Raw genomic sequence first — 26,660 nt, 5'->3', positions numbered from 1 at the left:
ATGAATGCATTGAAAACTAACGAGAATGTGGCCTCTTTATTTTCCTTTCTTTATGGCTGTAAAATTTAATATAACAATGAAGGTGTTGACAACTAACGAGAAAGTGGCCTCTTTATTTTTCTTTCTTTATGATTGTAAAATCTAATAATACAGTGAAGGTATTGACAACTAACGAGAATCAGGCCTCTTTATTTTTATTTCTTAATGGCTGTAATTATCTGAGTGATAGGTCGTACGAAAACAAAAGGAATGTAAAGAAAGTGGAGAAAGCATTAAAATATGAACTAAGGAGATGTGAAGTGGAGACGATGGATAAAATTGCTGAGGATCTGGACGATGCGGCTAGACGGCATAATAGTAAAATATTATACTGGCATGTTAAAAAATTGAAAGGGAGTAGCCAATCCGGAATAGTCCCAGTTAAAGATAGAAATGGGGCCACAATTAGTGATAAGGAAAAAGTTAAAGAAAGATGGGTGGAACATTTTGAGAATGTGCTAAACCGAGATACAGTTGCAGGAAAAGATATAGATGAAAATGAAAAAGTTTGTGATATCTTGGATGTGAAGGAAGATTTGTTTAGTGAGGAAGAATTAGCGACAGTACTAAAAGGATTAAAAAATAATAAGGCCCCAGGTGCTGATAGTATGATTAATGAGTTTCTTAATTATGGTGGCTCTGAGGTTAGGAATAAGCTACTGAAGATTATGAACATGATTTTTGAAAAAGGGGAAGTACCCAATGATTTTAGGAAAACCTTAATTAAACCACTGTATAAGAAAGGTGACAAGAGTCATTGTCGTGATTATCGAGGCATTAGTCTGGTCTCTGTAGGTAGCAAATTACTGAGTAATATGATACTTTTTAGACTGAGACATGCTGTAGACAAAGTTTTAAGGGAAGAACAATGCGGTTTTAGAAAAGGTAGAGGATGTGTCGACCATGTTTTCACTCTTAGGTTAATAATTGAGAAGTCCCTTCGTTGTCAAACACCTTTGGTCCTCAGTTTTATCGATTATGAGCAAGCTTTCGATTCTGTTGATAGAACAGCGTTAACAAAGGTCTTATCGTTATACGGTCTTCCAGAAAAATACATTAAAGTGATTTGCGCTATGTACGAGAATAATACTGCTAAGGTTGGAAATGAGGTTAGCAACTGGTTTTGTATTAGATCAGGAGTTAAGCAGGGTTGTGTTCTATCCCCCTTTATATGGATCATTTTGATGGACTTCGTCTTAAGGAGCACAGGAAAGGCAATTGGAGACCATGGAATCAAATGGGGAGGAAGAACAATCCTGGACTTAGATTATGCTGATGATTTAAGCATATTAGATGAAAGTGTGAGCAAAATGAATGAATTTTTAGAGGTGTTACGAGTTCAGGGTGCTAAAATAGGCTTGAAAATTAATGTTAAGAAGACTAAGTCACTAAGGCTAGGAATAAGTGAAGATGAACAGGTGACTTCAGTTACCTTGGTAGTATTATTAGTAAAGATGATGGAAGCAGTGAAGATGTTAAAAGTAGAATAGCTAAGGCTCAGGGTGTCTTTTTACAGTTAAAAAAAGTTTGGAAGAATAGAAAGATAAGTCTACAAACCAAGAGTATAATATTGGAAGCTACAGTGATGACAGTGGTCAAATATGGCTCTGAAGCATGGGCACTCCGAAAAGCAGGTGAAAATTTACTAGATGTTTTCCAGAAAAATTGCCTACGGATTGTTCTGGGTACCCGGCCGACTGACCGTATTTCAAACAGTAGGTTGTACGAAAATTGTGGCTCAATCCCGCTTTCTGGAGCTATAATGAAAGAAAGGTTGAGATGGCTAGGCCACGTTCTACGGATGAAGGATGACAGATAACCGAAGATTGTCCTTTTTGGCCAACCGTATGGGGCTACACGGAAAGTAGTCGTCCTTGTCTGGGTTGGGAGGATGTCATAAATAAAGATTTAAAGGAAATGGGAACTTCCTGGGAGGGTGTAAAGAGGGAGGCTTTAAATATTTTAGGTTGGAGGAGGAGCGTGCGTAGCTGTGTTGGCCTCAGGCGGCTTGGTGCTGCAGTGAGTTATTAGTAATAGTAGTAGTATTAGTAGTAATGGCTGTAAAACTTAGTATAACAATGAATGCAGTAAAAACTAACGAGAATGCGGCCTCTTAATTTTTGATTCTTTATGGCTGTAAGATTTTATATAACAATGAAGCTGTTGAAAACTAACGAGAATCTCGCCTCTTTATTTTTCATTCTTTATAACTGTAAAATTTTATATAACAACGAAGATGTTGAAAACTAATGAGAATTAGGTCTCTTTATTTTTATTTCTTAATGGCTGTAAAATTTAGCATAACAATGAAGTTGCTGAAAACTAACGAGAATGTGGCCTCTTTATTTTTCTTTTTATATGGGTGTAGCGCAACGAGTGTAAGGTAAAGCCCAATCACAAAACAAATTGCACAATGGACTGTCTGTCAAAACAGGTTAACCAGACACTAGGGAAAAAGGATATAAAGTCAATACTACAAAAATTATCCATTCTCTTTACCAAATGAGGCTTATGAACGAAGTTTGACCTATGTATGTACCTAATTCTTTATTCAATAAAAAAGAAACATTATAGAAAGCGCAAAAGTACGAAATGATGCATTTAATAACGCCTAACGGAATGATAAGCATTTACACTGGTATTTCCCATATCACAACAGATGACACTTGACTAGCATTTGAGCAGTAAACTTCGTGGGGCAGCTCCTCTATAAAAGCTTTGAGCGGGTGAGCTTGAAATCTCAACGAAAAATATTACATACGATCCATCAAACCAACTTGTATAACCTTGTCTAGAAAATAAAAGTATATTCATTAGTGACAGGAATTTAATTTAGAAATAACATGAATATATTTAAACTATTGAAAAACTGAAGTTTTTCTAGGGAATAGGAGTTTAGATAGAAAAATTCCCAAATATTATAAGATTTTGCATCTTTTGAATCATTTTCATTTTGCAAGGGGAAGGGACGGAAGTTCAGTCCTCACGGGGCAGCTATAAAAAAGCTTTGAGGATTTAAGCACAGATTCTCAAAGTAAATGGTTGAAAATGATTTCTTTAACCAGTTTGTAAGACCCCTGGTAAAATGACATGTATATTATTTGTAGCGTTTGTCGAATTTTAAATAACATGGTTTAATAAACTTAAACCGACCTGTGATGGCGCAGTGGGATTAATCTTAGCTAGGCTTAGCTTAGCATAACAACTAGGCATGAAACTTAGTGGCTATCAGAAAGGCCCATACTACTTTTTGTTATTTAGTGCGGCCAGAACAGTTCTCAGGGGGAGGGATATTACTAGATGCTTTTGTTTTACAAAAGTTTGAATGGTTATTTTTTTCGTGTTCCATTTTTATAAATTTTAAGATGTCTTCTTCTTCCCTAGGGTTTCCATCTTGTTTCTTTCTCATTTCCATTACCACGCCCCCATTTCGCCTACCGGTGTCTACTCCTATTACTTCTACTTTTTGACCACTTATCGCAGCATTAGGTCCCCTGAGGCCAACAGAGCTGGGCACACTACTCCCACCCCACCCCGCACGGTTCAAATTTTCCCTTTTTACTCTCTCTCTCTTGTGAGCCCCCTACTGCTTTTAAACAAAGCAGAAAGCTCTAAGTAAACTTTGAGCATGAGGAATTGGAATTTTAGATAAGAATTTTGCAAAATTACACTTCCCTAAACAAACGAAAAATGGTTAGCTGCCAATATCAGGAAACTTCTCCAATTGTTTCGGCTTTGGAATCATGATTTTATGTAGTATTATTGTGCACGAAATATTTTTTCGGTACTTTCACTTCTACTGATTGATTTTATCTTTTACAACGAATCGAATCGAGGCTGGAAAAACTATACAGAGTTTGAAGGTAAATATTTTAAAACTGATAATGAAGAAAAGCAGGAGATTATTCATACTTGAAAAATGTTGATATAGAATACTCATCTGTTAATAATCCTTTCCTAGAGGTGTCTTCAAAAATTGGCCAGCTAATTTTTTTTCCAAGCTTTTATTTTTTTTACTTCTCCACTCAATGGAGCAAAACAGGAGAATATTTACACTTAAAAAACATTGATATAGAATACACATCTGTTAATATTTCTTTCTTAAATGTATCTTCAGAAATGGGCCAGCTAATTTTTTTTCCAAGCTTTTATTTTTTTAATTCTCCACTCAATGGAGCAAAGCAGGAGAATATTTACACTTAAAAAACATTGATATAGAATACACATCTGTTAATATTTCTTTCTCAAATGTATCTTCAGAAATGGGCTAGCCATTTTTTTCCAAGCTTTTTTTTTTGATTCTCCACTCAATTAATATGTTCCTCAGAATTGTTAGCTAACAGCTTTTGTTTGCTAACACTTTTGTTTCAACGGACTAAAAGATAGTTAATAGCTAACATTGTTACTTCGCAATTAAAAATTTGAAAAAGTCTTAAACTGTAAGGCTTCTATTAGAAGATAAAATGTATTTAAGGGCGGAGGAACAATCGAATTTAGAATTCATTAAATCTAAGCACTTCAAAGATTCAAAATGGGGAATGGGAAACATCCATATTAAAATAATTGAATTATAAAGAAATTAAGGACTTATTGAACACGCGCGTAGCTTAGATAAAGCTATTTGGCTAAATATTCTAATTTTTCCCACGACTGACTTAGGAATTCAATCTAGTTCAAATAGTTTTGTTCCAAATGGTTCAATTGACATTGCCACGATTCGCCTATAGTTGCCAATATTTTCGAGTTTATCTTTGCCAAGTCAAAAATCTGACAAAATAATATTAGCTTTTAACTCTTTTTTTCTGTCTGTCAAGAATATGATTTGGGAATAATGTCTTTAAAAGGAAAAATCTTTTTTTAGGTTTTCTTTTAACCTATTGCTGTATTTGAGTTAGTAAAGCTTTATATTATTAATTAAAAAAACAAGTTTTTTTCAAGTGAGATTAAGGAGCATCATTAAAACCTCAAAGAACGAAAATTTTAATGTATGTGAGGGGGTTGCCCTCTCTAAATACCTCGCTCTATCCAATAAAGTTCGACTTTTTGTTCCAATCATTTAAGAATGACTCGTGAAACACAAGGACCGTTTAATTAGAATAATAAGCTGTTTTAAAAGTTTAGCGTAAAGAGCGAGGTATTAAGGAAGGACCGAACCCCTAATATAAGAAACAATTTCTTTTCATTTTAAGTTTTTCCGGCTCCCCCTCCATAGGAAATGTCCTTACCCCCTAAAAATTCCGCTATAGAAAGTTCCTCCCATGTATCCCTCTACCCGGCCAGAAAAATATCCCCACCCTTAAAAATTTCTGTATACTTGCCAATAACCAATACTAAGTGTAAACAATGGGAAATTCAGAGTTTGCAGCCCTTCATCCAAGGACTGCAGGGGTAAATTCATCCTCAAAGAGATAGTTGTCAGTTCTTTCGACTATGTTGAACGAAATGGCCATCTCAAAATTTTTAACAGGCAACTTTCGCGGGAGAGGGTCTAGCTGCCCTCCAAAATTTTTAGACTGAAGGACTGATGTATAGACTGATGTACATAGACTGATGTATATAGGATCTTGAAACCTCTACAGTAACGTCCACTGATATGCTAAATGTGGTGGTGTGATTTTCATTAAGATCACTTCATGTTTTGGGTGTTTTCCCTCCCCTCCTCTGTATCAACTGGGTATCAGGCTCGTAACTTTCTTGGAGAACATTAAACTTTATGAACTTTATATTTTTTTGAATAAGTATCACAAATAATTTTTTATATATATTTATTGTAATCAAGGCTCCTGGAGCTTAGACTGTATTGAGTCGCATCACTCCTTACTTACAGTTCGTCAGCACAAACTGTTTTATATTCACTACTGTTCTTTTGCCTAGAACCATTATCATTTCTGTTGCCGAAAAAAAAGTTTGGCAATGCAGCCAATCTGCTTTTATTAGAAAAGCTTATGGTAACTTGCATCTATTGATGTGTTTGAAATACTGCAGATGTAGACAGATACCGACTGAAGGTGATTTAATTATTATTATTCCGCTGAACTAAATCCAAAACTAAAGCCAAGGCCGGGGGTGTTTTTTCACACTTAAAATAGTTTGGAAGAATAGGAAGATAAGTCTGCAACCAAGATTAAAATATTGGAAGCTACAGTGATGACAGTGGTCAAATATGGCTCTGAAGCATGGGCGCTCCGAAAAGCAGATGAAAATTTACTAGATGTTTGCCAGAGAAATTGCCTACGGATTGTTCTGGGTACCCGGCTGACAGACTGTATTTCAAACAGTAGGTTGTACGAAAACTCTGGTTCAATCCCGCTTTCTAGGGCTAGAATGAAAGAAAGGTTGAGATGGCTAGGCCAAATTCTGCGGATGAAGGATGAGAGACTGCCGAACATTGTCCTTTTTGGTCAACCGTCTGGGGCTATAAGGAAAGCAGGTCATCCTCGTCTGGGGTGGGAGGATGGCATAAATAAAGATTTAAAAAAATGGGAACTTCTTAGGAGTGTGTAAAGATACCGACTGAAGGTGATTTAATTATTATTATTCCGCTGAACTAAATCCAAAACTAAAGCCAAGGCCGGGGGTGTTTTTTCACACTTAAAATAGTTTGGAAGAATAGGAAGATAAGTCTGCAACCAAGATTAAAATATTGGAAGCTACAGTGATGACAGTGGTCAAATATGGCTCTGAAGCATGGGCGCTCCGAAAAGCAGATGAAAATTTACTAGATGTTTGCCAGAGAAATTGCCTACGGATTGTTCTGGGTACCCGGCTGACAGACTGTATTTCAAACAGTAGGTTGTACGAAAACTCTGGTTTAATCCCGCTTTCTAGGGCTAGAATGAAAGAAAGGTTGAGATGGCTAGGCCAAATTCTGCGGATGAAGGATGAGAGACTGCCGAATATTGTCCTTTTTGGTCAACCGTCTGGGGCTATAAGGAAAGCAGGTCATCCTCGTCTGGGGTGGGAGGATGTCATAAATAAAGTTTTAAAAAATGGGAACTTCTTAGGAGTGTGTAAAGATACCGACTGAAGGTGATTTAATTATTATTATTCCGCTGAACTAAATCCAAAACTAAAGCCAAGGCCGGGGGTGTTTTTTCACACTTAAAATAGTTTGGAAGAATAGGAAGATAAGTCTGCAACCAAGATTAGAATATTGGATTCTATGGCCTTGAATAGATTGGGTTGGAGGAGGAGCGTGCGTAGCTGTGTTTGCCTCGGGCGCCTCGGTGCTGAGGTGAGTTATTATTAGTAGTAGTAGTAGCAGGAAACTAATCATTACTTGTACTACGGATAATTAACTTTGGCAACACAGCCTTTATGTGGCAGACCGCCTATTTTTTTTGGAAAGAAATGGAAATTTTTATGTTATTTCTATTGAAAATATCGAGTTACCGAAACTGTAGACATTTTGCAATTTTATATTACATAAGCATATAAACCCAATTATTGGTTTTCACTATTATTCAATATTCAGTTTCACCACCCGAGCTTGAATTGACCATTATTAGAGGTAGGCTTAGTAACGAATACCGTCTAACTTTTTGATAGTTTCAAAAAAAAACTTTTGGAATCATTTTTAAATTAGTCTGCAATGCTGCAGCCCTGTGGTACCCCTATGGCACCGATGAATCTCTGTGGGAAAACTGGCACCCCTGTGGCGAAATACATTTTCAACGAAACTTGCATTCGGATTTCCTTTTAAAAACAAATTATCCTGTATTTGATTTTTGTCAATAATGAGAGCTTTCATTAAATAATATATCAACCCACTTGATTTTTTTTCTGCAGTTGTCAATGTGGATGTCTACTGCCGACAATTTGAAAATATTTGTGTAAATTGTTTCCCGTTCAAATATGCCCAAGAAGAGGTCTTGTTTAAAAGAAAAAAAAGTTCTATCTTCGTAAAGAAAATAAAAAATCATAAAAAGTCGTGGGACAAATTCTTGATGTCTTTGTGAAATACTGCTTGGTTTATGAATTAATAGAGTTGTCAAAACTGACATTTATCTTGTTAAGAAATAAGTTAATAAGATAATACATATCTTGTTGTTTATTAATAATATATTTCTTATCAATAATTTTAATTAATAAATTAGCGTCCCTTCCATGGCTAAAGTCTGTAAACGAATGCTTACATTTAAAAATATTTCTCAATTTTTTCTTCTGTCTTCGATTACTCTGATACCTTTTTAGAATGATGCTTATTACCTTTTAAGGCAATTATTTTGATATCGGTTTAATGTGAATTTATTAAAATTGGAAATTAAACTTTCGGTAAAGCATCCATGGTTGCTGTCAATTATATACATTGTTAGAGCTGAAAATTCATTTAAGTGACACAATTTGCGTTCATTTTTTTTACTCTAGCGGTGAGTGTTTTAAACCAATATTCTAGAATATCGGAAGAGGAATTAGTATACACAAAGTTGAAAGTAGCAGAAGATATTCGAAGTTGAAAGTCTCAGTAAAATTGACATGTGTGTGTGTGAGAGAGAGGGAGAGAGAGAAAGAGAGAGAGAGTGAGAGAGAGAGAGAGAGAGAGAGAGAGAAGGGCCCAAAAGAGGCAAGTAAGAGTGGTTGTAGGTAATGTTGCAATTGTCCATTTATGATGGGTGAGTGTTTCACATTAAAGAAATAGAAAACAAGTTACCATGTCATATTATTTACCATAAACTGATTGATTTAATTAATTACAGGTTTGGTTGTCTATGAATTAATACCCCTTTTAACATTAACACAAATTGAAAAAGATCATGGAGGAGATGGACAAATTGTCAATGGATAAAGTAATTTTTAAATAAACAACCTAAATTGGGATAAAATAGCGGAGATCTTTGCCTGGGTAATTCAAAACAAATCGATAGTTAGTCTATTTCTATTTAATTGATCACAAACTATATATAATTAACATAAAAATGAAATAATAAAAAATCCTTATCATTAATAGTGGATAGGCGAGACAAACTAATATTTAGGGCAAGTATAGTTCTAGAGGGGGCAACTGCCGTCTGCTCCCTAGAATTTTACCCCCTCACCTTCTATGAAATCCTTCTAAAATCTCAAGAAAAATCTGTTGCTGCTCCGCAATCTTATGAAAAATGTATTATCGTCATTTTCTTCGTTCGTAATTTCATTTATTTGGTTCCACATGCATTTACCACACACAAAGAATATTTATTTTCAGTTTTTCTTGTGTCCTCGCTAATGTTTCCACTAGTAAGTGAAGGCTCTCAACTCTTCTCAACATTAAAGCTTAAAACGAACAAAAATGTTCTGTATATGAAAGGGGTTGTCCCCTCCTCAACGCCCCGCCCTTTAAGCTAAAGTTTTCTATTGATTTATAAAGTAGAGCTGAGAGAAAGATTCCAACTTTAGAGTAGAGAGCGGGGCATTGAGGAGGGGAGAACCCCTTTCAGATATTGTTAATAACTTGCATGATTTTGATAATAGAGCAAATGGTTTTGATATTGTCATAAAGAATTCGCATTAAACCAATTGAGATTCCGATAATGTAGTAAGAGGTGTTTCATAATATCAGACAAGATTTTGATAGTATCATACAAGCAGTATCATATAATATCGGTAATGATCAACAAGATTTGATTGCACTATGTAAAATTTCTTAACAGCAGACACGATTTAGATAACAACGCGTTAGTTTTGACGATAGAATACACATTTTGATATTACAAGAGAAATATTTTTGTTAATATCCATGCCATGCATGATTTTGTTAATAACATGCAAGATTTTGATAATAATATGTAAAGTTTTGATATTATCAAAGAGATTCTCATTATACCATGCGGGATTTTGGTAATGTAGCACAAGGTATTTGATAATATCCGACATGATTTTGAAAATATCACACAAGATTTTGGTAATATTTAATATTTTAATAGTACTGTAAACGATTTTGCTATCATCATTCTTGATTTTGATAATAACTTGCAAGATTTAGGTAATACTAGAAAAGACTGCCATAATACCTCACAAAGATTTAAAAATGTAAACCAAGATTTTGTAATATTTAAATATGATTTGGTAATATCAAGCAAGACTTTGATAATGCCATGTATAATTTTGATAATATTTGACAAGATTTTAATAATCTTGATACTATTAAACAAGAGTTTGATCATACTTGACAAGATTTTGATAATCTTGATAATGAGAGACGCGATTTGATTGCACTATGCTAAATTTGGAAATAGCAGAAACGATTTAGATAACTTCACTGTCAGATTTGATGGTATAAGATACGTTTTGATATTACTAGAAAAATATTTGTGTTAATATCAGGTCGAATTTTCATAATACCATGTATGATTTTGCTAGAAACTTCTAAGATTTTCGTAATAATATGTAAAGTTCTGATGATATCATAGAGGATTCTCATTATACCATGTGGGATTTTGATAATGTAGCACAAGATATTTGATAATTTCAGGGACGATTTGGATAATATCAAACAATATTTTGATAATGCTTGGTAATATTTTGATTTTGATTGCATTGTTCTATATTTTGACAATAACTTGCGAGATTTAGTTAATATCGGAAAGGATTGTCGTAATATCTCACAAGACTTTGAAAATGCAATACAAGACTTTTTAATATTAAAACATGATTTGGTAATATCATGCAAGGTTTTGATAATATTTGACATTAAATTTTGGTAATGGCATACACGTTTTAATCATAGCAGCAAATATTTTTTTAATGTGATAATAGGAGATACAATTTCATTGTGCTCCGTTAAATTTTGGTAACAGCAGACAGGGTTTTGATGACACCATTTTAGATTTTGACAGTTTCAGACATATTTTGATAGTAACAGAAAATATATTGTTAATACAAGGTAAGATTTCGATAGTAATGTGCAAGATTTTAATAATAAGTTTATTAATAAATGATTTTGATAATACTACTTCAAGTTTTATAATACAGTAGGGGACTCTTGTTATATCAGGTGAGATTTTGTTAGTGTAGTGCAAGATGCTTGATAATATCAGACAAGATTTTGATAGTACCATACACTATTTTGGTAATGCCTGATAATAATTTGATATTAGTAGACATGATTTCTCTAGAGCCATTCTAGATTTTGATAATAACTTGCAAGATTTAGGTAATGTCTGAAAGGTCTCTCAAAATATCTCACACCACTTTAATAATACAAGACAGTATTTTGTATTATTTACGGAGATTTGGTAATATTATGTGAGACTTTGACAATATCATGTGACACTTTGATAATATCTTACAAAATGTTGATAATCTTGACAATAGGCCACACGATTATGGCTGCAATATATTAGGTTTTGTTAATAGCTAACATGATTTTTATAGCATCATATTAGATTTTTGGTAATAGCCGTTACGTTTCGGTTGTTGCTGAAGATACTTCGTCAATAACTTGTGGGATTTTGATAGTACCATGTAAGATTTTTCAAATAAATTGGATGATTCTGATAGTATCGTGATGTGTTTTTGATATTGCAATATAAAGTTGATATTTTTATAGTATAGTATAGTATATAGTATATTTTTATAATATCTGCCAAGATTTTGCGTTTGGTAGTACTTGGCAAGGTTTTGATAATTTTGATTATAGCCAACACGATTTTGATGACACCATGTTAAATTTTGGTAATAGCACACACGTTTTGATGGTACTAGAAAATATTTCGTTAATGCCAGGCAGTATTTTAATAATACCATGCATTATTTTGTTAATAGCTTGCGTGATTTTGATAATACCACTTAAAGTTTTGATAATGCAACAGAGTATTCTCGTTATATCAGGCGAGATTTCGATAATGTAGTGCAAGATTTCTGATAAAATTAGAAAAGATTTTGTTAATACCACACAAGATTTGGTAATACCCGATAATATTTTGATAGTAACAGATACGATTTTGCTAGAACCATTTTAGATTTTGACAATTACTTGCAAGATTTAAGTATCGCCCAAAAGGATTTTCATAATGTCTCACAAGACTTTGATAATACAAGACAAGGTTTTGTAATATTTAATATTATTTGGTAATATCATGCAAGACCTTGATAGTATCATGTAAGGTTTTGATAATGTTTGACTTTTTTTTATAATCTTTACAATTGCAGATATGATTTTGATAGCACTGTGTTAAGTTTCGTTAATATGTAATATGATTTTGGTTGTATCAAAACTAGATTTTGGTAATGGCAGTCACGTTTTGATTGCTGGTGAAGATATTTCGTTATTAACTTACGAGATTATGATAATACCGTGTAAGAGCTTGCTAATAAATTGCATGATTCTACTAGTACCGTGTGCATTTTTGATATTACAATAGAAGATTCTCATAATATCAGTCGAGGTTTTGATAATTAGAACTGTGGGATCGGGGAGGGGGGCAAAGGTGGTGGAGCCAGAACCGGCATTGAATTAGGGCTGGTGGAAACAGAATTGGAATTGGTGGAGCCTTGGAATTGGGGACAGGAGTAGGAGAACTGGAACCGACAAAACCAGAGTCAGATTTAGAGCTGGGATTGGAACAGGCATAGTGGGAACTGAAACTGGCTGAACCGGGGTTAAAGCCAGCAGAATCTTGGGGTGAAACTGTTGTAACGGGGGTCAGAAGTGGGGGCAGCGGAATTGGTTATCACTTTATTAAAAACCTCTTAAACCGTCTTAGGAATGAATAGAGGTGTCGAAGGGCCAGTCACAGTATGGCTCTCTGTCACATGCAGTGACGTCAAATGATATTATGGATCACGGAGGGTTGGCTTGCAAAAACATGAACCAATAGAATTAATGCATGATTTTAATAAGAAAATATCTGAAAAATGTCTTAGGAATGATGAGGGGTGTCTGAGGGTGCCAGAAAGTCAGTGATAGTTTGGCACGGTGGCAAGAATTGAGATTGTGCATCACGTTCAGGTTGGCTTACAAAAACACGAACCATTGGATTTAAATAATATTTTTGTCATGAAAATATTTGAAAATGCCTTTGGAATGATGAAGGGTGCAGGATGGAGCCGTGTACCATCCATAGTGTGACATGGTTACGTGAATTGCTTGGACTAACATGTTATACAGCTTAAAGTTAAGGTGCAAGGTATGGGAAAGTGAAGTCTAACATCCAGTCGAAGAAATGCCAAATTTTCAGTAAGACCTCTGAGAAATAACTCATAATATGGTTTAAATTTATCTCTATTAACAAGCCTCCCCTCTGAAATTGCTTGCTAGGGTGGGATAGGCACATATTGTAACATTACCGTGAATATGCATAGCCTTGGCCCAAAGAAACTAGACATTTACATTATTACCTCTCAGAAATGGCTCTTAACATGGTTTAAATTTATCTCTAATACAATCCTTCCCCTCTGGAATTACTTGCTAGGGGGTGGGCAAGCCATGTATTGTTACAGTGGTGTGAATATGCATAGTCTTGGCTCAAAGAAACGTGGCATTTTCATTAAGACCTTTTTCGTTGATTTCATGATTTTTTAGATTTCTTGCTTTAGGATGCATCTTCAATATACTTCAAAAATGTAATTTGATCATCCTGTAGCCTGTTCATTCAAGATTGCCTCTAATATGAGTGCTAAATACTGCGTAGTGAAGAGGAAAGAAATACTTTTGATCATATATAAAGGTATACCATATTCTAGGCATAATGATACTCTTGCTTTTATTTCACGTCTGATAGCATATTCAAGTTCCAATAGAGTAAAGACTCTATTACTAAGCATCATGAACGATCCCCAATATTATCTTACAACACCATCTAAAGCATGAATTAACAAGCAGGTGCTCATCAAATGTAAACAATTGATTTCCCCCTCCATTTTAATTATTGCAGCCATATGGGAACAAGTAATCCGTTTAGTGATTCTAGTAAGTGGGGAACAGAGGGCTCTCCTTGTGTGAAATAGGTTATAACGCAGAAAGTATTACCCGAATAATAATATTAGAAAGGCTTTCATAGTCCTCCTGATTAGCACTCCCTGCCATTGATGGGAATTCCGTTTGAAATCCTAATACGGACAGAAATCTTTTGTAATAGAAAGGTTCCTTGAGAAAAACATCGTAAAAAAAATTAAATTTCCAAAAAACGTGTTTTATAGAAAAAATCTATTAAGGTATTATGTAACACCCACGTATGCATCGTCATTACGTATCACCCTACATGTGTGCCCCATTAAGTATCATCCCAAGCGTGCCATCCCATTACGTAACACCCATGTTTTTTGTTTGATTACGTTATTCCCATTGAATCTAGCAAGTCACCTAAGATTACGTTACCCCAATAAAATTATCAAGTCATGCAAGATTGCGTCACAACACGCGTGTGCACCATCATTACGTAGCATCCATGTGTATGTCCCCCTCATTTACAACTGGGACTTCCCCGCCTGTCTAACGGTTTCTAACGTATCCTATTTTGTAAAAAGCAAAAGTAAACGCTCCCTATTACGTAACAAGCACTTGCGTCTTGGAGTAGTTATTAAAAATCTGTTGGGACTGGGATTAAAAAAAATGGCCCTAGTGAAAACCATGGAAGGATACTACTAACTTACAACAGTAAGCAATTTTGGCATAACTGTAAAAATTAGGATTTTAAATAACTAAGTTATTTGTCCGTTAATCCTTTTGGACTTTTATGTTGAACCTTTGAGAAGTTTGAACAGAAATTTGCCGTTATCACACTTGCTGATAAACCCTTTATACTAAAGCGAATTTTCGTCCAGTGTTAAAAATTGTGGGCCACAGTTAGAACGCGTCACGGTGACAGAAGTGTTACAGCAACTCGCTGTTGGTTTCTAACGATTCGTAAATTCAAGGATATTGACTCCAGTAATACAAAAGGCGATATTCAACTATTTTTGTCAAAGGGATATTAGTAACCCGCCTTACTAAACGAAATGTGATGCATCGATTGGTACTAAACCCTATTCCTTTATTTAATTTGGGTTTCAAGATAATTTAAAGTTTCTATTTATTCCCAAATCGCGCTGTAACTTAAAATTAAAAGTGATGTTCATATGCAGAGAAAAAGAAAACTAACGTTTAAAAACTTCATGATTCAAAAACTCTTCGTTCTCTTTACAGACCTAAAGTTTCGTCAAAAAGGACCAGTCAGTGTCAAATCTTCGTTCTTACATTAAAATCTTCGTTCTTATTTGGGTCTCAAGGAACTTCAGTTTCTATTTCCCCATAAATGCGGAAACAGCCCGAATTTTTATGCTTATGAAATTTGAACTGTTTTGTCCTATATTGAAGGCTAGATAAAATTTGATACTTGTGTCTTAAAGCCACCACACTCAAGTTCTTGGTCTGACAGAGCCAATATCTTTCTGTATCTCTATATATGCTCGGTGATTATCAACTTAGCTTGAGAGTGTATACACAATAAAATGTAGTTGAATAATGTGTAAATATTTTGGTACTTTCTTGTTAGCTAGCACACACTCGAGAATTTATATCACGAACATGAGACAATAACCAGTTTTTATGATCTTAATACCAGATAATTATCTTCGGCACGGTGGGAGTCTACATTATATCTGTATTTTAATTAAATATGTAACTGGTATTTTGGTTAGGTTAGGTTAGGCTAGGTTTTTAGGTTACGCATTTAAAAAATGCGCTCTAGGGGCCTTATTTCCATAGTTCCCTGTTGTAGTTTCCATAATATTGCTACAAAGGTACTTTACTATCATCATACTTATTTTCATAAAAAGGTATATTTTCATTAAATATTTCGGAACTTCCTTGTTAGCTAGCACACACTCGAGAATTTATATCACGAACATGAGACCATAACCGGTTTTCATGGTCTTTTTACCAGACAATTATCTTCGGCTCGGTGGGAAACCACATTTTAGCCATATTTTAATAAAATATTTAGCTTGCATTTTGGTTAGGTTAGGTTAGAGTAGGTTTGTTTAGCTTATGTATTTAATGTAATGCGTTCTGGGGGCCTGATTTCCATAATTCCCTGTAGTAATTTCCGTAATCTTGCTATAAAAGTATTTTACTTTCATCTTAGGATTAACCTAACTGAACTTTTTGAGTGTGGTTGCTATAAGACACAAGTACCAATTTTTCTTGCACAAACAACCGTTCGTCAATAACAATCGAAAAATCATAAACATATTTTTAACTATCCTGAATAATTAATAATGTATAATGTACCACGCTTGGATTTAACGCAGCAAATTAGTAGTTTCTTGTATAGCAGTAGCAACCTTTACTTATCTCGTCTACCAATTAAGCTTTTCCGTGAGCTGAATCAAATACATGTTTAATACCTACAAAGCTATGGAATAACGAACCCCCCTCATTCCTATTGTTTCCAGGGATAGAATCACACATGAATACGTTTCAATTACAGTTATTGCGGACGACGTCACCAGTAGTGTCATAACTCATGGTCAAAGTATTTACAAATGCCTGAGTTTAATGTAAAAGATTAAATAATAAAAACAATTTTTTTCAACTAAAAGTAAGGAGCGACATTAAAACTTAAAACGAACAGAAATTATTCCGTATATAAAAGGGGCTGTCCCCTCCTCAACGTCCCGCTATTTACGCTAAAGTTTGACTCTCTGTCACAGTTCTACTTTTTTAAACAATAAAAAACTTTAGCGTAAAGAGCGGGACGTTGAGGAGGGGACAACCCTCCTCAACCAACTGTTTGATTAGAAAAAACGGGAGATTTTCTGGTCATGATGCTGCAAGTTCCACCAAGACATCCACCTTTTTCTTCAGGTAAATTGTAAGACATTTGATAGGACTTATCACAGGAAAATTGAGGTATAGGGAAGAAGTGTTTTTCGGTCTAAATGGCTGTATGAATTGTTCTAGCGTGTTGTCATGACGTCCAATAGGGAGTGCTCAGAAGTTAATCTGAGGATTTCCAGTAGTCTTAATTACAATTAAAATAGGAGAGAACATTAATATTAAAGTAAATACTTATATCCATGATTTTATCGTTCAGTACGTTATCAAGCTCTCAGCTGAAGTTCCACAAATTTAACAAATAAGCTGCTCTATCCTTACAAAACTCCTTCCAAAAAATCCTTACAAATCCTTACAAAATGTCCTATAATGGATAAGAGTCTAGCCTTTTGGACTTTGGAGAGTAATTGAAACTTCTGTATTAGCCAGTACACGCTTGAGAAGTGATTTTAGGTTAATCTAATGAAATATACAAAATATGATGAAAATGCAATGCTTTGGTAATGAACGTGTGGAAGCTACAGCAAAGAACTATCCGCCCAAGACGAACTGATCAAAATACCATTATCTAATACATAATCTAAATACCATATAATTACATAATTACATAATTTAAAAAAAACCATAAATTAATCGAAATACCATTTTTATATATTAAATTATTTAATTAAAATGTACCTACGACGTAGATTTCAACTGAGCCTAAGCTAATTGTCTCCGAATACAGACAGGTATAAACCGGTTCTTGTCTGATCTTGCAGATCCAAATCCTCGAGGATGTACTGGCTAATACAGAAGTACCAAGCTTTATTGACATAAACTTGTCAAAGACGATTATTTAGCAAAAATATGCAAAATACCCTATCCAAGGCCGTGTCCAGGGGTTGTGCTGGTGTTATGGGGTTTGATCCCCTCCCTGAAATGTTTGAACGAGTCATAAAAACGTAACAAAAATGAATATAAGCAAATGTTTTATGCGTTTTTAAAATTATTTTTGTGACACCCCCCCCCCTCGAACAAAAATTTTGAATACGTTCTTGACTATATCTTACATACATTTGAATATTCTTACAAACAAATTACAACAAATAGAAGCCATTTTCCACCATCCTGGCATAAACTGTTGACTAAAATTTGGAAGTTTGAGAGTTTCATTCAAATAGCGATTGAACCCTCCCAGTGAGTACATGCCTGACCATTACTGTTGATTTGACATACAAGTAATAATAATGATTTTGGGATTTCAAGGTATGTAAACCTTCTGGAGTTTTCAGTTGAACCTTTTCAAATGTCTGAAAAGAAAATTTTACCATTTTCACACTTGCTGGGGGGGCCCTATTTATTCAAACAAATTGTCATCCACTTTCGAAAATTATGTATACCGATTAGCATGCATTGAGTACTGCAAAAGTGTGCCACGTATGGAGAAAAAAGGCGAGATATGGTGTAAGTGTACCGGAATCGATGGAAAGCGTACCATGGGTGGTAGAGAAGTGGCACTCCAAGATACAGACCAATTGTCAGAAAAAGAATGACACCTTACATTAAAGAAAACCCAACTTGTTGAGTGTAATCATTCTTGAAACACTATAATAGAAAAATAAATACGTTTGAAAATGTCCACAGTACCGTTTGAACGTAAACATATAGAGCGAAGGTTAAGGTTGGGCCAAAACCCCTAGTATTTGGTTAATGTATTTTCTTAAGTTGCTCTTGAATTCATTCGCTTGAGAAACTTATTTTTGAGAAGAAAGCACATGCTTGTAAAAGTCTATTTATATATCTTTTTTTTTTGTCTCTCTTTTTTCATAAAGTAAGAACAGCAGATTATAAGTTCCAAAATTGTGAAAAAACAAATGCAGATTTTATTTAGAATTTTTTTTGCAGAAATCTTGCTCGTAGATATAAGTGAAATATGTCAAAAATAACAAACAGTTAAAATAAGGCTAAGGGAATTAACAGTTAAATTTCTGTTTCAAAAAGTTTTATTCTATCTAAAAGTGGAGGACAAATAAGAAATAATCTTTGTATTGCTCTTTCTAATGAAAGTGTTGTTTTTTCAATATAACATATGTTTATAATTAGGAAACTAGTAAAGCACAATTTTTAGTTCCAACTTTGTTGCTTTAATCTGTTATTAAAGTTAGACTTCTCAACATTTCCAAATTTACGAGGGAAATTGATGAGGATGTTTATTAAACAGCTTTATGAAATTTTTCAAGAGGAAAAATATTTTATTTTTCAAATATTCGCAAAGTCTTAAGGTCGATAGTTCCCATGGAGACAGGACTATTGCGCGTATCCTGAATCGATTTTACAAAGAAAGAGAGAAAGAGAACCTTATAAATAACATAATCCAGTTCCGGTTTTTCTAAGAAAGTTGGGTACTAATATGGACAAAAGAGCAAAAGCGCAAAAGGGCATTAATTTTTCATGTCGGACCAAAAGATCTCAAGTCTGAGAAAAAACTTCGTAAATTCTCTTTTAAGTTATTTTTCTTCTCTACGATCCTACTTCAATGCAAATTATAATTTATTACTTCCGGTTCCACTTTTCCTAGAGAAGTCAAGTTGGCTACTGAAATAGACAAAATGATAGTTAGAAAATTATTTCACATCAGGTCAAAATGTCTGGAGTCTCGTAGAAAGTTTGCAAATTCTCTTTCAAACTCTCTTCTCTGCAGTGTCTAGTTTGCAAGCCACTTTTTGACGTTAATTCCAATGAATTACTTCAGGTTCTGAGTTTCTAGAGGTGTCAGTTTTGGGTACTAAAATAAAAAAAAAAAATAGGCAGACGATTTAAGCTAAATTTTATGGCTAAATTTTACATTATGACAAAATTTCTGGAGTTTCGAAGAAATTTTACCAATTCTCTTTGAAACTGTTTTCCTCTCTACATTGTCTAGTTTAGATGTCACTTTTTGATGTTAATTCTAATGAATTACTGGTTCTGATTTTTCTAGAGAATTCAGTTTTAGGTACTAAAATTGACAAAATAGGTAGATTATTTAAGCTAAATTTTACATCATGTCAAAATTTCTTGAGTTTCGAAGAAATTTTACCAATTCTCTTTGAAACTGTTTTCCTCTCTACATTGTCTAGTTTAGATGTCACTTTTTGATGTTAACTCTAATGAATCCCTTTCGGCTCTAATTTTCCAAGAGAAGTCAGGTTTGGCTACTAAAATAAACGAAAAACTGGTAAAGGATTTAGGCTAAATTTCACATCATGTCCACATTTCTGGATTCTCGTAGAAACTTTGCAAATTCTCCTTGACACTGTTTTCCTCTTTACAGTGTCTAGTTTACAAGTCACTTTTTGATGTTAATCCTAATGAATTACTCGATTCTGATTTTTCTCGAGAATTCAGTTTTGGTTACTAAAATAGAGAAAAATCAGGTAGTCCAGTTTAGGGGCAAAATTTGCTTTGGGGAACTTAAGCAGCTGCCTCTCACAGATTTCGGTTTGCCCCCCCCCCACCAGACCCTATTTTGCCCCCCCCCCAGCTGAAATTTAAGCCTGCATAGTTGAAACATCCACAGAATCGGGAAAGTTTTCTTCAGTATATCTTTACCTTTACGGTACTATATGGCTATTTTTTCAGTTTTCATGTCATTTTCACTTGATTCAGGAAAATGGGCTCCAACTTCCCACCCCCTTCAGGATTTTGACAAAATTACACCACTGACCTAGTTAAGCTAATCTTACATCGGGTGAAAATTCCTGAAGTCTCAGATAAGTTTCTAAATTAATTTTGGATTGTTTTTCATATGCAATATCCCGTTTGTATATCACTCTGCAAAACAAAAGCTATGATGATTATGATGATATTAGTTACTTGATGTTCCAAGTCGTTTAGAAAAATCCATTTTGATGAATAGGATTGACAAAAGTCAGATAGTAAAGTTGACGGAGAAGATTTTAAAGGAGAGACAGAGAGGGCATTTGCCCCGGGTGCAGATATTTTAAGGGCGTAAAACTTCAAATAAATGATCAAATGGTTATAATCATTTTGTACTTTTTGAAATTTAATTTTTGATAACATAAAGCAGAGGGAACAGTTGATAAATGAAAATAATTAGAAAGTTATTAATTAATTAATAAAATAAAACAAATTAAGAAGTAGAAAATAAATAAATAACAATAATTATACTGAAATTATAATAGTAAAAAATAAATTATAAATTAATTATTAAAATGAGAAAATATTTTTAGTAAATGAATATTTTGGTAGTGGCCTCACATTTTTTGAGAGACAGGGGAAGGATGCGCTAATTAAGATTTTGTCCCGTGCGTAAGAGAGACCAGAATCGCCACTGATAGCTGAGTTAAATTTTCGTATCCGGTCAAGAGTTCTGGAGTCTCAGAAAAACTTCTTTGTTGCAATATTAGCTCTTGATTTGCAACCAGCAAGTTCGGAAATTCTTGGATATAAATTATGATGGAAATTGTAAACCATCTGTGAAACATCCGGGACAGTGGTTCCCAACCAATTTCGGGCCATGTCCAACCAAGAAATTTATAAAATCCTGATACCCCCTCGTTGTCTTTAAGCCTTTTTATTCAACATTTTACGTACGTTCTCGGAAGGAAGCTTGAAAGACTATTAACTTGATACCTATTTTTGGGTCGTCCTCTAGCCTTTTTTTTATATTAATGAAAAATATTGTCTGAACACAACACTTTTTATAGGTTCCACTGCAACTGAACTCTCTTTTAACCGAATCATTTTCTAATAGACCCTTCTGCATCTGACCTCAAGTGCAACTGAACCTTCGTGTAGCTGATGCCCCATGCAACTGAACCCTCGTGCAACTGAGCCTCTTTGTAAATGAACCCTAATGGAACTCAACCCCCGTGCAATTGAACTTTCGTTTGACTGAACAAGCCGAACCCTCGATCAACTGAAATTTCTTGCAACAAACCCTCATGTTACTCGAACCCATTTAAATGAGCCTTGTGCAACTAAGCCCCGTAAAACCATACCCTAGTGCAACTGACCCCGTAAAACCTAACACTTAAGAAACTCAACCCTTATTTAGCCTTATTCAAAACTTTTCATGTCCAGGGCCCAATCACACTTGAAGGTGATGGTTACAGCAATAGCTTTACCCTAGTACAGATAAACCCCATCATAACCAAAATCTGAAAGACACATTAAAAAAAACACTATCTCATAAGAAAAAATTGCCCTTAACACTGATTCAGGATTGATAAATATCATTTAAATTAATACTAAAAGTTTAGTCTGGAAAAAGTTAATCTGAATAAAAATTCTGGGTACTTTTAAAAAGAGCCGGAAACACTCATAAATCTCTCTTTTTCTTTTATTTTTCTAGCATGGATAGGGCAATAGAATATTTAATATTATTTGAGACCTAATATTCCCGTTTATAGGCTTTTTAAAATTTTCTCATGAGACCACCATTACAAAATGCCTTGGTACTAAAATCCAATTTTAGTGTAATTTCCGGAGTGCAATGGCGCGTTGAAGCCATAAAAGGTCTACAACCGAAGCCTCCGTAATCGGTAATTTCTAAAGAAAAAATTTCTAAACAAAAAGAAGATTTTCACTATTCAAACATGTTTACCAGTACAATAATCGCTACTGTCACAGTATTCTTTTAGAATTTTTTTTTTACCAGAAATTTGTGAGCCTGTAAAGTTTTGGTTACTTCCTAGTGCCTCTCAATCTATCTTCCTATTCTTTTTGACTTTTGGTTATTCCTAGACTAGAGACTACATCCTCTTAAAATTTAACTCCGGCCAGAGTAGAGGCTATTTCTAATCTTAGAGTCGAGGCTAAAATTCAACGACGCTCTCTTCTCCCCGTACAAAAAAAAAAAAAAAAAATGACCAAGTACGGGGAAAGAAATCAAAATATTTCGAGTTTCTAATCAGCACTAGTTCTAACTTATTCTTAGAACTTGGTTGAGTTCAGTAGAACAAGGCTAAGTTTAAATATGGGTGAGTTACAGAAGGGAAAAGGTGAAGGTGAAGTCGAAAGAGGGTGGATTTCAACAGAGGCCCAAATAATCAAAGGTTTAGTTAAATGGGGTTGTGGCTTAACCAGTAAAACGAGGGTTCAGTTAAATGGGGCTGAGTTGCTCATGGGCTGATTTGGACGAGCCCAGTTAAACGGGGGTTCAGTTTTACGAGGTTTCAGTAAAATAGGGTTGTGTTACACGTAGGTTGAGTCGCACAAGGTTCTAGTTGCACGAGGGTTCATTTAGATAGGGTTGAGTTGTACTTGGATCCAGTTAAACGGGGGTTAAGTTGCACGAGGGTTGATTTAAATGGGGTTGGTTTGCACGGAAGCTCAGTTGTATGGGTTCAGTTACACCCAAACCTCTTTTATGCAATGTATAGAGTCATTGCAATACTATCATGTTTTTGTGCTCTTTAAATGCGTTTGATGTGACGCCACTCTCAACAAAAAAGTTTCTATTAATTATGGCTCCAAAGTATAGTCACCCGAAGGGTGCACATCCTACTCATGACCTACCAAAATATTGCCAAGCTCCACCGGTGGGTTATGTGCCCCACGTTGGGAATCATGGACCTAGGCGATATGATGTTTTTATTTAGAACGCCCATGTTGCAATTCAAGTCTCGCATACCATCTCATAATATTATTTATAAGTAACATATTGCCTTATAACAGAAGAATAGAATTACTGAATGTTGGGAGGGGGGTCTAAAGAATTTTATTCAGTCCTGGGACCTGCTAAAATGTTTCCTGGTTCCCCTCCCCCAAAAGAAAACTGTTTCATCTAGACTGGGTTAAATAAATTCTCTTACTTTTCCTCTTTGCTGTATCCAGTTAAGAATTTGATTTTAATATGAATTATAATGAGTTATTTCTGTATTCTTTTTTTTCTAGTGTCAGTTTCGGGTACTACAATAGAAAAATAAATAAGATTTTTCAAGTTTAGTTTAATTTTCATATCGTGTCAATAGTGGCGGAATCAGAGGTAAATTTTGTAAATTCTCTTTTAGATAATTTTTTTTGTTTGCATAACCCAGTTTAGAACTTAGCATTCAAGGTAAATTCAAATTTATCACTTTCTATTCTAATTTTTCTAGGGAAGTCAGTTTTTGGTACTAAAGGAAAACAGACATCGGGTAGTTGAGTTAAATTTTTATTTTGGTATAAAAGTTTAAGAATCTCCGAAAACCTTGTAAATTCCTTTTTAAAGTATTATTCTTCATCTAGGTTTTAATTATGGATTTTAATAAAACTTTAATGAATCGATCCGGTTCCAAATTTTCTACAGAAGATAGATTTGTGTACTAAAATAGAAAACAATCTGGTAGTCAACAGCGTCGCCAATTCACGAAAATTTAGAGAGGTAGGAAAATGTATTTTTAGACATATCAGAAGGGGGGGGGGCATATTCATTGTTTTTTTGAATGTTGATATCCCCTCCCCCGAATTGATGTCACTGATACTAAAGTTAAGTAAAATTTTCAGGTTCGGTTAACAGTTTTGAAATCTCAAAACAACTTTGTAAATTCCCTTTTAATTTGGGTGTTTTCCCCCTAGTATCCAATTTATAAGTTACCTTTTAAAATAGTTTCTAACTAATCCGTTCAAAATGCAACTATTGATGCTTGAAAAAGGTTTCAGTACCAAGGACAGTGACCGTAGAATCTGTTCATTTGAACAGGTTAATTGGAAACTAACACAACGAAATATATATTAAAACTTAGGGAAATTATATTTTCAGTTAAAAACAGGTCGACATGCAGTTACACAGGTTTTAGTATTAGTCGGTACCAAATTTAAGATCGAAATTTGGGTGAGAGATCAGCCGAAAATCAGCTAAAAACTGGCATAAAACAGCTTAAGATATTTGCTGTAGTAATTCAACAAGCGTTAGTCAACTGTTTTGTCAGAAGTATTATTAATAACCCCCCTCATGCTAAACGACTTGCTATCAATCGATTGGTGCTAATCCGCACTCCTTTGTTTTTTTTCAGTTTCAAGAAAATTTGAATATTCTATATATTCCCAAATTGCGCTGTAAGTACTGGTACACAGCGTAATATGATACAATGCTAATTTGATTCTGCAAGTTTCATTGAAGACCACATCCCTTTTAGGGAAGCAACCCCCATATTTCTTAAATTCACCAACTTTCCTAAGGCCCGTAACTTTTCATGAATAGTCTTAAAATTGATGAATTCCCCATATTCCAGATCGCTCTTCGGCTACTTTAATCTCGTAATTTTTATTTTTAGAGTTTCTGTTACTATGGACACGCATCGTTCGTTACTAACGGTTTGTTACCATGAATAGTTTGAACACTCCGCGTTTGCAATATTCGGGATTTACGCTTCTTCGGATAACTAACCCTTAGATTGGGCCAGGTAGGCCTTCCCATGTCCTTGGGAGCTCAGGGAAAGTTTGTGATTTGTGTCACCAGATATCTAGCACTTAAGGAATTATGGGACTTTTCACATGAAAATTGAGCTTTAAAAAGTGCTTTTCAGCCTAAGTGGGTGTATGAATAGCCGTAACGTGTTTTCACGGTATTCCATGGGGAACCCTCAAAAACTGTTGGGGGATTTCTAGTAGCCCCAATTAAGCTTTAGAAAGGAATGAATATTGGAATTAAAGGAAATATTTTTTTTTTGGTTTTTGGTCTCGAGTAGGTTATCAAACTCTCAGCAACAGTTCCACAAATTTACCGGATAAGCAGCCCCTGTCTTTACAAAAGGTAATGAGAATTACCGTTACTTTTTAATACCGGACAATGAATTGCTGTCAACTCCAAAAATGTCTAGCCTTTTGGACTTTGGAGTTATTTATTGACAGAAACTTGTGAAAGACAATTACTCAGCAAAAACAGGCAACATAGTTTACCTTATATACATTTGAACAACTTTCAAACAAATTACAGCCCATAAAAACCGTTTTTCCACCCTCCTGACAGAAACCTGTTGGATAAAATTTGTCGGTTGTGCTTCTACGGGTCAATAAAGCAGTCTTAGCAAACATTAGTTATCCTACATCAAAATAGCGTACAATGAAAATAACTTTAAACGTTAAAAATAAACGCAACTGAAATTCTAACGTTTTAAATATCGCATTTTGTAAATGTCTAGCCTTTGTAACTTGAAATTCCGGAAAATTTTTCTTCATCATCGTAGAATTGCATGAGGTACAGAGGTTATGGTACGCTATTTCAATGTTGGAAAACTCTCTATTGTTGGAAAACTTCTCTAACAGATCAAATTGTTGTTGCTGAACTTGAAGCGCGAAATTTAAATGCCGACAAAGTGCTGAAGCAGAGGCACGTTTGAATTACAAAGTTGACTAAGTTGACAAAGTTGAAGCATTAGAAAGTCGACAGATAATCGATATCGATTTTTTGTCAAGTAGGAATAGCATATCGAGCTCATTTTCCTAGATGATTTTTTCAAATATGACACTGATTTGCTGAATTAACAAACTCACTAACAAATAATGTTTCTTATGCTTAATTATATATAATCAATTCATCTTTCATTTTGAATTTCCTGCTTGAATTTATAATTCCTATATCGACGAAGAGAACAAAAAAGTTGTTTTTTCTTCATTTGTATAAGAGATGACAAAACGTTGACAAGATTTATAAAATCGAAAGCCCGCCTTACCGACAGAGATTCAAATAGAACGGCAAATTTATTATCATGTCGATAGAAATGCTAACAGCTCTTTCACAAGACGTAAAACCATTCATGCTAGCATACCTTAAGAACTTATGTTAGATTATGTAACCTTATGGAGCAAACTTTTTTCGTACTGTGGACAGTGCTAAGTAGACTTGAGACCTACTTAGATCAGTACATTTTGTTATGGAAAATTCTAACATTTCAGCAAAAAAATGAAACTTCTGGAT

At 34.4% G+C, this 26,660-nt stretch overlaps 1 protein-coding gene across 5 annotated transcripts in view; it reads right to left on the bottom strand.

Moving 5' to 3' along the window:
• Positions 1-2,573: 2,573 nt before the first annotated feature.
• LOC136034907 (potassium voltage-gated channel subfamily B member 2-like) overlaps positions 2,574-26,660 on the bottom strand; it is a 224,209-nt gene continuing 200,122 nt past the window's right edge. For 3 of the 5 annotated variants that reach the window (XM_065716404.1, XM_065716408.1, XM_065716409.1), the window contains one exon: positions 2,574-2,830. The gene's annotated coding sequence lies outside the window, so the exon portion shown is untranslated. Of the gene's footprint in view, positions 2,831-2,853; positions 6,359-19,329; positions 19,542-26,660 lie in introns of those variants that run through there. The other 2 variants (XM_065716407.1, XM_065716406.1) reach the window with 2 other exon arrangements.

The sequence above is a fragment of the Artemia franciscana genome, chromosome 13 (assembly GCF_032884065.1).
Source record: "Artemia franciscana chromosome 13, ASM3288406v1, whole genome shotgun sequence".
NCBI lineage: Eukaryota > Metazoa > Arthropoda > Branchiopoda > Anostraca > Artemiidae > Artemia > Artemia franciscana.
The sequence above is the reverse complement of the archived record's forward strand: the minus strand, read 5'-3'. Positions and strand labels throughout refer to the sequence as shown.